We start from the raw sequence: 12791 nt of genomic DNA on the forward strand, positions 1-12791 counted from the left end.
AAATATAACCTTACATCAATCAATATTGTTTACAAAAATAGTCTTTATTTTGTGTAACCCATTGCAGTATCTACATGAGATACTGCACAGCTCATGAATCAATAAACAAAGCCAATTGAATCTCTCAATTTGTGAATTTTGCCGTCTTTTTAACAGCTTGGTGTCAGCAGTGGGATCTGAGGAAAATTTCCAGTGGCAATCAGAGAAAACGAGAAACACAGGCATTGTGTCTGTGAAACTTGTTGGGTTCTCAGCCTTTCTCACAATTTCTAAGACCACATGTAAGTTCTCAGTTTCAACTCAGCTCTTTTCTTGGAGCTCCTCATCTAATTATCTTTCCTGTCTAGGACTTAGTGAGTGTGATCCTAGCCCTTCGGTGTTGGACTTTCCTTCCCATTTTCCCGATTCTGTACGGGAACTGTGGGTGGACTCTGTGGTTCTCTGTTCACCATTGTTTGGAATCCTTCCCTTCCAGTTTTGGTCTGAGTGCCTTTTTTCTAGGGTGTTCTGGTTTAGTTCAAGTTTGGAAATGTTGGAGGTACCAGCTGGCGTTGGACTGGGTTCAACTTTAAAAGTGAACTTACGTCCAGGGTGTAGTCCAGGGTAGCCAACTTGGACTGATTCCAAGGTAGACTGTACTAAGTCCAGGGTAGCTGAACATTCGGGATTGTGCTGGGTCAGATTTAGTCAACAGTAATAGGGAAACCCTAACGCTAGGCTTCCCCTAGATTCTGTATGAGAACTGCGGGTGAAAACTGCAGTCTGAGTTATTTGAAATCCTTCCCCAGACTCTATGCTGGGAACTGCCGGTGACAGCTGCAGTACTTGGTGTGCTTGAAATCAGACCCCATTCTTTGAGATCTGCAGTACTTTGAGTACTGCCCCCATTCCCTCGTTGGTTACTACTGAGTTCCACAGTTCCATGCTCATAAGATTCAGGCAATTGCTAAACGAAAATCAGAAGCTAAAGAGGTTACATAGAGTTTAGGCTAGCTAAAAGAAATGGAATCCTTTATGCCTGAAGTGTTGAATGCACCTTCTGTTTAACAACTATAGTCAAGAAAACTTCAGCTATCAAAATAAATGGCAAACTCTGGCTGAAAATAATGCAGAATTAAATGGCCATTACAAGAAATTCTCCATCTAGGCAAAATTATTTATCTAACACGTGCATGTGAAAGTTGGAGTTCCTTTATTATTGAAGGATTCATTCAAATTAAAGATATAAGAGGCATATAAAAAGGAAGAATGATATGAATTAGATGATTCCTACTGTCCTTCTCTGTCCTTTTCCTGAGTACATATGTTTTCTCAAAATTGTCTTTCCATTTTGAAGAGACTACATGACTATAAACCAAAGTCCACCAAGCTAGACTCGGATTTTTCTAGTAAACTGTTACCAGTAATTCTCTTAAAAAGTGAAGAGGAAACTAAAATTAAAATAATACAAAATCTTTCAAATTCTGGTAGATAACTGAACAATATTCTCTACTTTAATGCTCACACTTTAAAGCCTGCAAAGGGGATCCTGGGAAAACTAGAAGAAACTACCTGAGTCAGCTCTCCCAGGTTTCTGCCTGGAATAATGGAGAGAAGTCTGTTTTTCTAGTTTTGTGTCCTGAGAGCTTGGTTTAGTAAATGGCAGTTTGAAGGCTCCAAAATATGGGAGGACAAAAATATGATAGAACTCCATTTGCAGTTAGGGTCCATTGCCAGGCATAGGACTTATGCAAGAATTTCTTTTGGCTACCTTAGGAAGTGATTCTAGATCTTGAGAGAATAATGTCTTTTGAATATTCTTTGGGAAGTGCCTCTTGAGTTCAAAGGACCTTTTATTGTAAATATTTATTGTTCTAGCTAAAAATGGTATTATTTGAAATTGAGCTAATGAAAATTCTTAGTTGTCCTCACCAAAGTGTTAGTATTAAGAGAGCTCTGTTTATAGCTGTTTCCATGTTGTATGTGTCCCCCATGTATGTTTATATTCATATGGAAATTTTTTACCTCCACATGGTTTTATCAAAAATTCAATTTTGATTGACCTAAGATTTAAACACATAATAAAAATGAAATTTTCCTAAAATTTAAACATGTTTATGAACACTAAGTTAAATGTTTCTTTTTGTTTGAAGTTAGAAAAATTGTTATATGAAAATTAAAGTGTGTTGGTTTGATAAAATAGACATGGTTTCAGAAATTACAGTCACTCACCTTCATTTTTCTTGGTTTTATTAAACAAATGAGCTCATGTTATCTCTATTCTAACAAAATCTGTCTGTAACTTAAAATTTAAATAGATGTGAATAGGATAAATGTTTTTAGGTAAACTAGAGAAATAATTATGTTTATGGTCTTGAAAATAGTTTTCAAAAGCTTTTTGGTTTTGGTAATTATTATCTCACAGTTTTTCTAAGTCAAGTTAAATGATGGAAATTCACTGGACATCTAAATCATTTCCAAATAAAATAAAAATACTAAAATTTTAATTTAAATGTATCTTTACTTCTGGCTTCTTTGTTTTTAAGATTTTTTTTTTAAATTTTATTTATTTATACAAGCACTGGGTATAGTCAGAAGCGCGGGAAGGTGAGAGAATTCACCAGAGCCAGGGTGGGGAGCAGAGCAGGAAGAGGACCGAGGTACACTGCTGAGGGGAGCAGCGGGGCGCAGGAGAGGTCTGCGCACCATGTGGGACCCTCCTCTGGTGGCCGGGGACCAAACTGGTGCTGCAGAGGCTGCGGGCAGCTTCGCAATCCAGCGCTCAACCGCTGCGCCACTGGGGAGGCCCTTTACTTCTGGCTTCTTATTACAGAGGAACTAAAGATGTTCAGTTCTTTTGTCAAAAAAAATGCTGGTGTAACAGACAATTCACTATTGCTTGCAACTCAATTTTCAGTAGGAATTGAAGTTTCTAAAGATTAAGAATTTTAATTAATATATGTGATTAAAGCTACTAGAAATAGGGCCTCCCTGGTGGCGCAAGGGTTAAGACTCAACCTATGAAGCTATCTGTAGCCACTGCAGCACCAGTTCGATCCCCAGTCAGGGAGGGGACCCACATGGTGCAGCAGACCTCTCCTGACTCACCCGCTGCTCCCCTCAGCAGTGTATTCCATTCAGTCTGCCTGTTCTGTTCCCCACTCTGTCTCTGGTGAATCCCCTCACCCCCCCCACGCCTCTGGCCTGTACCCCAGGTCTTCTATGCATAAATAAATAAATCTTTTTTTAAAAAGCTACTAAAAATAATAAGGGAAAAGAAAATTTTTGTTCTGATGTGAGACTGGTTATTGTATTTTGCATATATTCATCTGTATCAGTTTTCCAAATGGTTGTATCAATTTACATTTTTATATTTAAAATTGTATTTATATATATTTATGCAGGTAACATTGGTTTACAGTGCTGTTTGTATGTTGGAAGCATAGGCTCACCCCTGTCAGATGTAGTTACCCTCAGTGCACCTACCACCAGAGCATCCATAGTTCATCATAGCTCATGGTGCTTTCTCCTCACTTACTTCTCAGCCCTCCCCTCCTCTGCCCCTCTGGATGCCTCAGTTCTATAGGCAGCTTTCAAGGGTTTGTTTTTTGTCTTTATCTGACTCTTTGTTTGGTTTCTCTATATCACACATATTTGAAGGCACAGGACAAACTCTGAATGTACAGGGAGAAGTTACAGAAGATTTGTGTAAGAGTCATCTCAGGAAAGAAATTTTATGTGTGATCAGTCTGGATGAGTTTTAATAAATTTGTTATCAACTTTTGAAAATAAGCCTTTGCATTAATAACATTTATATTAAACTAAAAAACTCATTTTTCTTTCATCTGTTAAATGAAAAAGTTGTCAGTGCTATAACAGGGTGGTCCCCAGGGAAAGGGGAGGCTCCAGGTGCCCTGCCCCACTCAAGTAAGGGTGGAGCTGAGCGGGAGGAGGAGAAGCAGCAGAGGAGACTGGGGAAGGAAGGAAGCAGGATGGAGAGCCAGAAGGAGACCTGGAGGAGGCACATGGAGCTGAGAGACACGGGAAAAGCTGTGCTTGCTTCTTGGTCCTGGACTTGTACCAGGAGCTTGGGAACATGGAAGTGGGCACTTAAAAAAGACATGGGTGAGAAATCCATGGGGAGATTAGCAATGGCAGCTTTTGTCTCGATTTTCATTTTGTTCTTTTCCTTCCAGAATTGCCTGGCCTTTTCTGCCCCTTTTCTGTGGGTCCCCACCAGAAGGTGCTTGGCAGGCTTTGGCCCTCAGTGGCCCTGCTTTGGGCCAACCCTGTTTGGCTGGGTGTTTACCCACAAGGGGATGGGTAATTGCAGGAACTTGATTTGGAAACTATTTTATCTATTCTTTCCCTTCCCTTGTCTTTATTTCACACTAATTACAGTAAAGTTATTTTCCATTAAAGGTCTCACACACTAGAGTATGATTGTCTTCGTGCGGCAGATGGCAGAACCTATTTAGAGCAGGCAGTTTTGGGGGTTCCTGGGGTGCCCCTCTCCTGTAACAGTTCTACTAAGTTTTTGTGAAACATTTTTCTTACCTTCTAATCACTTTACCTAGAAAGCGATGTGTTATCAAAATAATTTCATGTATTACATGTCATTTTAAAAGCTAAATTAGTTTGCAACTACATAAACTGCTATATTTCTTTTTGAAATATTTCATTGTCACTCTGGTTAAATGGATGATTAAATATTGTTTCATAATGATTTGTGAACACTTTCAGTCAAGCACCTAACATCTTTCGAAATTTTTGCCAAACTTCTCAAAATGAAATTCTAAATCTATACTTTGGTAAGAAAACTAACAGGGAATTTCCAGAGGACCTCTGAAAGTTCTCAGATTTGTCTCTTTTCTTATTAAATAATTAGGATAGTAAAATAACTAGGTTTATTTGATATGTTAAATTGCATGGGGGAGAATTGTAAATAGGAAATAAAAGTTAAGTCATTACAGTGAGGAAAGAGGAACAGCTGAATCGAATAACTTGCTCAAAGCCATCAGCAAAGGCATCATGCAGTCAGGATTTGAACCATCAGGGTCCAAGACAGCTTTTATTTTATATATCTATCTACAAAATATAGAGAAACCAAACAAATGGCCAAGAACGAGACAAAACTAGCAAGCTAAGAAAATCTTAAGCCAAAAGTCAATAACTCTGGGGGGTATTCACCAAGCATTTAAAAGCTATTAGCATACTTGACACCTCATGCCAGAATAAGTTAGTGAGCTAGGGTAGACTAGCAACCACCAACCACAGGAAAATGTTCATGTATCTTAAGAGGTACAATGTGAAAACAAACAAATAAATAAAAGTGCCCAATATCTCAAGGCTTATTCCTCCTAGGATACAGTTGTGGCTTCAAGACATCCAAGGCTCAGCCTAATACTATTAAAACAAATTGAGTTTTTCCTTTTGTCGTGTCTTACCTTGGGACTGAGTTTCTGGACATTTGAAGAAGCTATAAAGAATGATTTTTAATTGGTTGAGCAGTTTAGGGAGGAGGTGAGAGAGAGATCAAAACAGGGGTGGGAAGAGCACAAGGAGCTGTGGTGATGGATCACAGGTGTCATGATGGTGGGAGAACTATGGCGACTACACCTGAGTGGAGAAATCAAATAATGTACAAAAATGAACAATGATGTAAGAAAATAAATAAATAAATTTACAAACATGTTTTATTTAATTGGAAAACTTCTACATTGTTTATTGGACTTATGAAGCTATCAAAGAGGTATCTAAACTTCTTATTGGAAAATATTAAATTAGTAGAAAATAAAAGGAAAGGAAAATGTCAAAAAAGTGTAGAGGGGTATCTTGGTTAGTGTTAGAGATTTTTTTAATAAGAAGAAAATACATAAATTAGACTTAAAATCATGTCTTAACAAAGACTATGGCCTTGCACGGGACTCAACCTGAGGGGGTGAACTGAGCAAATATTGTTTAAAAAAATTAAAAAAAGAGAAAAAAAGAAAAATCATAGTATTGGATTTGCTAGTAAACATACTGAGGGGTATCAGAGACCTTCCCAACCCTGCACACTCTAAATGGTTTTTACCATCTCCCACATAAAAACAAGGCATACTCTTAGTGTGAAAGAACTTTAATAGGATTAGTGTGCATAGAAAGAGAAGAAAGGATAATAGTTTTCCAATAAAACACCCAGAGTTACCCTATTCCCTAATGCATAAGTGCCTAGTCAAACAGGGTTGGCCTGAAGCAGGGTCACTGGGGCCCAAAAACTTGCCACAAGTCTAAAGCACCTTCTGGCAGGGAACCATAACGAAGGGGCAGAAGGGACCAGGCAAATACAGAATTAAAAAAAAAAAAATCAAATTATGAATCCAGTTAAAGGCTGCCATTGTCAGCCTCCCCATTTGTCTCTTATCCATGTAATTTTTCCATGTCCCCCAAGTCTCCGGTACAAGTCCAAAGCCAAGAAGCAGCAGAACTTCTTCACATGTCCCTGTTCCATGTGCTTCCTCCTGTCTTTTCCAAATCCCATTCCATGTCTTCTTCAGCTTCTCCTCCCGTTCATCTCCACCCTTCATTGGGTGGGGAGCATGGAAACTCAAATTTTTATGGAGATCACACTCTGTAACAGATTAGGTGTTCTTTCCTTTTGTCTGAGAACTGGGTTTGGTCTCAATATGGCTGAACAGAGACGAGGCTTTTACTAAATCTAAAGTCTATTGCCAATCTTCAGGGAAACAAACAAAAAAAAAAAAAGGACAACTTGACACTTTAATCACAGGGTTCCAGGTCTATCAGGAAAAGGGCTAAGGAATATAATCCCTTGGCAGACCCAGATACCCCAGGACATCTTGGTACCTCAAGAACAGAGGAATTTACCAAAAGTTACAGGTATTGTAGATATTCTTATGATCAGAAATTGCTATGGCCCTGAACCCGAGAGGCCATTAAGAGCTCAATCTAAAATTCCTTATGAAAAGTTTTAGCAAAGCAAAACCACAAAATCATATGGTTATATTTTCTTCTTGCTGTACTTATGCGGAATACTGACTATGCTTATTGGGACTTGATTTAACTTGCAAATGAGTTAATTTTACTGTGATTATTTGTTAAAATTGGAGCAAAGATGAAGAGAAACATATTTCTGTCACGTATCTTATTTTTATACATCAGAATCTAGTCCTCTTAATTATTTTGAGGTTTTTGCTTTTTACTTGTGAAGAGGACTTGATCCTAAATTTTTCTAATGTCTGACTTTGCAAACTAATGTTTCCAATTTTTCTCACAATCTTTTTCTTTGGAATAATTTTAAAGTAAGATTTTTGTTTCCTGAAATCTTACAAGCTAAAAATGGAGAACTTTATCAACTTCAGAGAGTTTACCAAGATGTCTGTGCATGGACAGACCTTGTGATTATTATTTTTTTTTTTTGTAAATGCTTTATGACATCAATCTGCCAACAAGGAAACCACTGCCTGCCTCACTCCATCTGAAGATACATCAAGTGTTGTTGAGGACCCTGTTTTAATGAAAGTTCCTATTGATATTTATTTGTAAACATCTCTCTGTATGGGCCTCTGTCTGGTAGATCTGATCTCCTTTATCTTTTTTCAATGGAGAAAGTAAAATTTAAATCTGCATACCCGTAATGCCCAAATAAACTCCCATATTGAACTTCCATTCTTTCCTCGGCCTCCCTTAGTTATTTAAGATAGCATTTAAATCTAGTGGGAGTTACTCTATTATTCTGGGTTTCTTATTAATCCATCTGATTTTTCTTTACCAGTCTTGAAGAAAACAGAGGTGATGATTTCCTTTGCACCCTTACAGATGTTTATTACCTTCTCAAATTTTGATAAAGACTTGTAGATGTTGGAAAGCAATTCCATTACCTTAAAAACTGGAGTATTTTTTACTATATATAATGAAGAGTTTGATTATGGAATTCACTTGAATATATGCATTTCCCTTGCAGTCTATAACTCAGTGCTTACACATACTTTTGTATTTATGGAATTCAGTCCAGGAACCTACTGTACTAGTTCTGGAGGGCTCCTCCTTATCTTGATTGTCCTATTCAATTGTTTATGTTCCTCTAAGGAAACTGGTTGGCTTTTATCTCTGAGTTATAGACAGAAACGGGTGGCTTTAGAAACAAGGATTTTGGCAAAAAAAAAAAAGCAATTTGGTGGAGGGAGAGCAGGGAAGGGGTAAAAAAAATTCAGAATATTTGAATACTATGTTTTGACAATGACTCAAACTGTCATGGCACACTGACTAGGAAACATTGCCAAGATCATAGTCTTTGAATGAACCCATGGTAAAACTGACTTGTCAAACTCTGCTTAGTAGGAATAGGCAAATTGCTCTAGGGTTCTTTCTTTTGAAATGATGAATAGTAATTATCATTTAACTATCACATTCTCAGATTTTACAGTTTTATAGGCAAGGATGATAAACAGCAGGAATTAGCACCTCAACAGTGATCACACATTCAAACATTTAGCAGATACTAAGTAGAACCTTGGGATTCAGGGGCTGTGCAGCATCCCTGGGATTGCTACTACTAGATGACATACTACAAGGATTTGTTTCTTGTGATCTGTTAGATAACTTTCCCTGAATATTTAACAGTCAGCTCACTTTATAGGACAGATTATCATTAGTGGTATTGATTCATTTTGTAACTGGTTTTCTTAGGTAGATAGTCAATATTTATAAGACAGTCAACATTCTGACAATATTGATGAGACCGAAATTAGAAGAAGGGAAAAGAATTTCAAATTGGAGTTGGTTAAGTGCACTGTCTTGTCTGCATTTTCTGGAATTCCCATCTTCAACAATTCAAATATTGACCTTTGCTACAAATAAGCTACCTTTCTTTCATAGAGTCCCTGCACAATATTCACCAAAGTAGGCACATTTAAAAATGGAAATGAGGCTGAGATGAACTTCAATTGAAATCACTTGTGATTCCATCAAACAAAATATCTGATGCAGTCTATGCATTGATACTAAGAAAGCATATATCTTTCTTCTTTACATGGTGTTAAAGAACTATAAGCCATCACCTGAATTGTTGTTGGAGTGGTGATGTACCCCTGGGCCCTTGGGAAAGACTTGCTGGGCCTACCAGACTGGTGCTAACCTCACCATTTACCCCCCTCTCCAGGACATGGGAGCCAGCAGTGCAGCATAAAACCAAACTTCTCCCCCCAAAAGTGGACTGCATGCTGGGCACAGTGCCATGCTCTGAACTCTGCACCTAGTGTCCTGAACAAAGAGGCTCCTGGCAAGAGGAAGGAGAAGCATGGCCATTTGGGGAAAACCCACTAAAAAGGAATGACGCATGTGGTCTCATTCTTTAATTGGAGCTACTGAAGAAAGCATATTTCCTGCTGGACGGTGGGCCTTCCCCCATCCCAGGGTGAGGGAGAGCCCCCAACTTGAGCAACAACAAAGCTCTGCCACACACTTCCAGTTCCTGTATCTTTAACTGCAACTCCACTGCTCACCATTGATCGGCAACTTGAACTTCTCCCTCTCCCTTTACCCTGTTAGTACTTAAAATTATATAGTTTTTTTTTTTCTTCTTTGCTATACCAAACACCTTTTTGTTTGCATTTGTGGCTGTGGGTAGCCTGATTCAGAACTGGTGAGAAAGATTCTGACCTGAGGAGTTTTGAAGCCTTTTGCCTATTAAAAATATCCCTACAAAATAATTTTCTAGTATTCTAGCCATGTCTGAATCCTAAACATTTTCTGGAGTTTCATGATTCAGCAGAAGCAACCTTGAAACTATTGCAATTTATTTATGCAATTAATTGTTTATGCTGAACATCCCTTTTAAAACTTAGGACCCTTTTGAAACCTGTTGTAAGAATATCTTATTATGTCTGTAATAAGAAACAATGTTATCAGACACCTATGCTGAGATAGTACCATAGTAACAGGCTAAAAAATATTGTGTGAAAAACCACAGTCTATGTGATTAGATTGATATTTCAATTAAACTTTTTTTTTATATAGTTGTAAGAAAATAAAAGGCCTGAGAGAAGCCACTGAAAGAAAGCAAAATCACAAACTGAATACTGGCACTGTCATTGACTAAAATAAAATAGAAAATAGAAATCGACACAATAACAAGTCATTAAGAGGAGTATTGTGAATATCAAGTGAAATAACATTGAGTGAGAACAAAGTTAATGAAAGTTAGCTTGTTTTTCTATTAATTTTGTCACCTTATACCATTTTGAAAGGATTCCCTATTTATTCCTCTGGATTCTAATGCTTTGGGAGTGTGGAGGGATAAGGAGAGAAAATTAGCATTGTACATTTTAAAAATAAATAATTTGTTGTAATTTCATATATAGTTTAATATGAAATTGTTTCAAGGGAATGTGACAACAACAAAAAACCAATAGATGGCTTTGCATTTAGTTTTAACTAATCATATATGTGGATAACCTAATTCTATTCTTACGCAAACATTCTGAGCTATACTCTACTACTATACCTGTTGTACAGAGGTCAAAACTGAGGTTCCGAAATTATGCAATTTGCCCAAAGTCACACAACTGGAAATTTGAACGCAGTTGTTTCTGATTCCACACCACATACCTTATCATCAATTACATTCATATTGTTCCTCAACAAAAAGTAGATTCAATAACAAAAAACAGGTTGTTATTTTGATAAAATGAATAACTCATATGAAAAGTAAATGACTCAAAGATTGATTTGCAGACCAGAGCTGAGGTTATATTAGTCTCAAGAACAGAAATTTCATATGCATGAGCCAACAGCTACTTTCAGATATGTTTTAGTTTGTCACAAGGAAAAGGTAGAAATGCTTTGGGTGTTTGCTTCATTTGTGTCAGTCAAAAATAAAGAAAAAAAAGAGAGGCAATTAAAAGCTTATTTAGGATCAAAGAACTGCAGTCTGGGAAGCACAGATCTAGGCAGAAATCCAAATAGTGTCCTGACGAGAAAAAAAAAAAAAGTCAGGTAATTTTGGAGAGAAGGAAAGAAGGAAGAGATAATGGATGACTTTTCTCCCTAAATTTTTCTTTACTTTTAATTTCCAAAGTGTTTCAACTATCAGAATACTAAGTAAGATATACTATGTCAAGGTTAGCTTTATGCTTTATTTGAACTAAAATTAGAGTGGAAAAATGAATGCTTTAATTTAGTTAATTGTGGAGGATAATTTCAGTAGTTTTGACCAATGCTCATAGTAATGTAAAATGTTAATACTGTGGGTGGGAAAAGTGTGGGGTATGTGAGGAGTTTTTTTGTACTACTATTGCAAATCATCTGCAAATCTAAAATTATTTGAAAATAAAAGGTTTACTAAAAAAAGAATCTCCTAAGGACAAAAAGGCAATAACAAATCCTCATACATCAATAATCACTCTAAATGTAAATGGACTATATTCACCAATCAAAAGAAACAGAGTGGCTGATTGGATCATAAAACAAAACCCAACATTCTATTGCCTCTGAGAGAGCCATCTGAGCTCTAAAAGTAAACAAAGTCTCAAAATGAATAATTTAACTCTAACTGATTTTCGAAGACTTGGATATAAAGTAGGAAACCATAATATACAAAGAAAAAACATAGGCAAAACACTCCATGATATTGGCATAAGTGGATTTTCTTAGGACTCAAGTCCAACAGCAAGGAAAATAAAAGCAAAAAAAAATAATATGATTACATCAAGCTAAAAAATTTCTGCATAGCAAAATAAACTATACTTAAAATGGAAAGTCATCCCACCAACTAGGAGAACCCATTGGCACATCATGCATCTAACAAGGGGCGATTATCCAAGTTCTAAAATGAACTCATATATCTTGATTTAAAAAAAAACCCAAGAACCCAATCAAAAATGGCCAAAAGAGATAAATATACACTTCTCCAAAGAAGACAAATGAATAGCAATGGTCACATGAAAAATTGTTCATTACTTATCATCAGGGAAATGCAAATCAAAATCAAAATGAGATACCACCTCACTGTAGCGAGAATGGTTCTTATCTGGGAAAAAATAAAGGTTGGCAAGGATGCGGAGAAAAAGGGACTCTCATACACTCTTGGTAGGAATGTACACTGCTTCTTCCCCTACACACAATATGGACGTTTCTCAAAATATTGAAAATAGATGTACTGTATGATGTAGCCATTTGACCCCCTTTCATTCATCCAAAGAGCACAAAAGCAATAATTTGAAGGGATATATACACTCATGTTCATTGCAGCTCTAATAATAATCACATTATGGAAATACCCTATGTGTCCAACAACAGATGAGTTAATTAAGAAGATGTGGTACATATACAATGAGGAATATTATTCAGGTATTTAAAAAGAATGAACTCTTCCCATTTGTTACAGCATGGATGTGCCTGGATGGGATTATGCTCAGTAAAATATTCCAGAATGAGAAAAACAAATAATGGATGATTTCATTCTTATGTGGATTATAGAGAGACAAAACAAAGTAACTGACCAAACTATATAAAAACAAAGCCTAGAAAAGTTGTCTGCAGAATTGAGGCTACTAGAAGGGGAGGATGGGAGCGTGAACAAGGAGTCGGGGAGGAACCCTATTGGCATATCATAGAGGGATATGACTGCCTTGGTGGTGGGTATGGTTTGGCAATGTACAACCAAGGAGGTGTGAAACTCTTCCCCTGAGTCATATACAGTGCTATAAACTAATCTTACCACAATAATGAGAAAAAAAAAACATTATGCAGATATAACTGGTATGAGCTACTTCACCAGATTAGAGTGTCAGTAAAGTTACAGCAAGAGA

This window comes from Talpa europaea (genome assembly GCF_964194135.1).
Source record: "Talpa europaea genome assembly, chromosome: X".
NCBI lineage: Eukaryota > Metazoa > Chordata > Mammalia > Eulipotyphla > Talpidae > Talpa > Talpa europaea.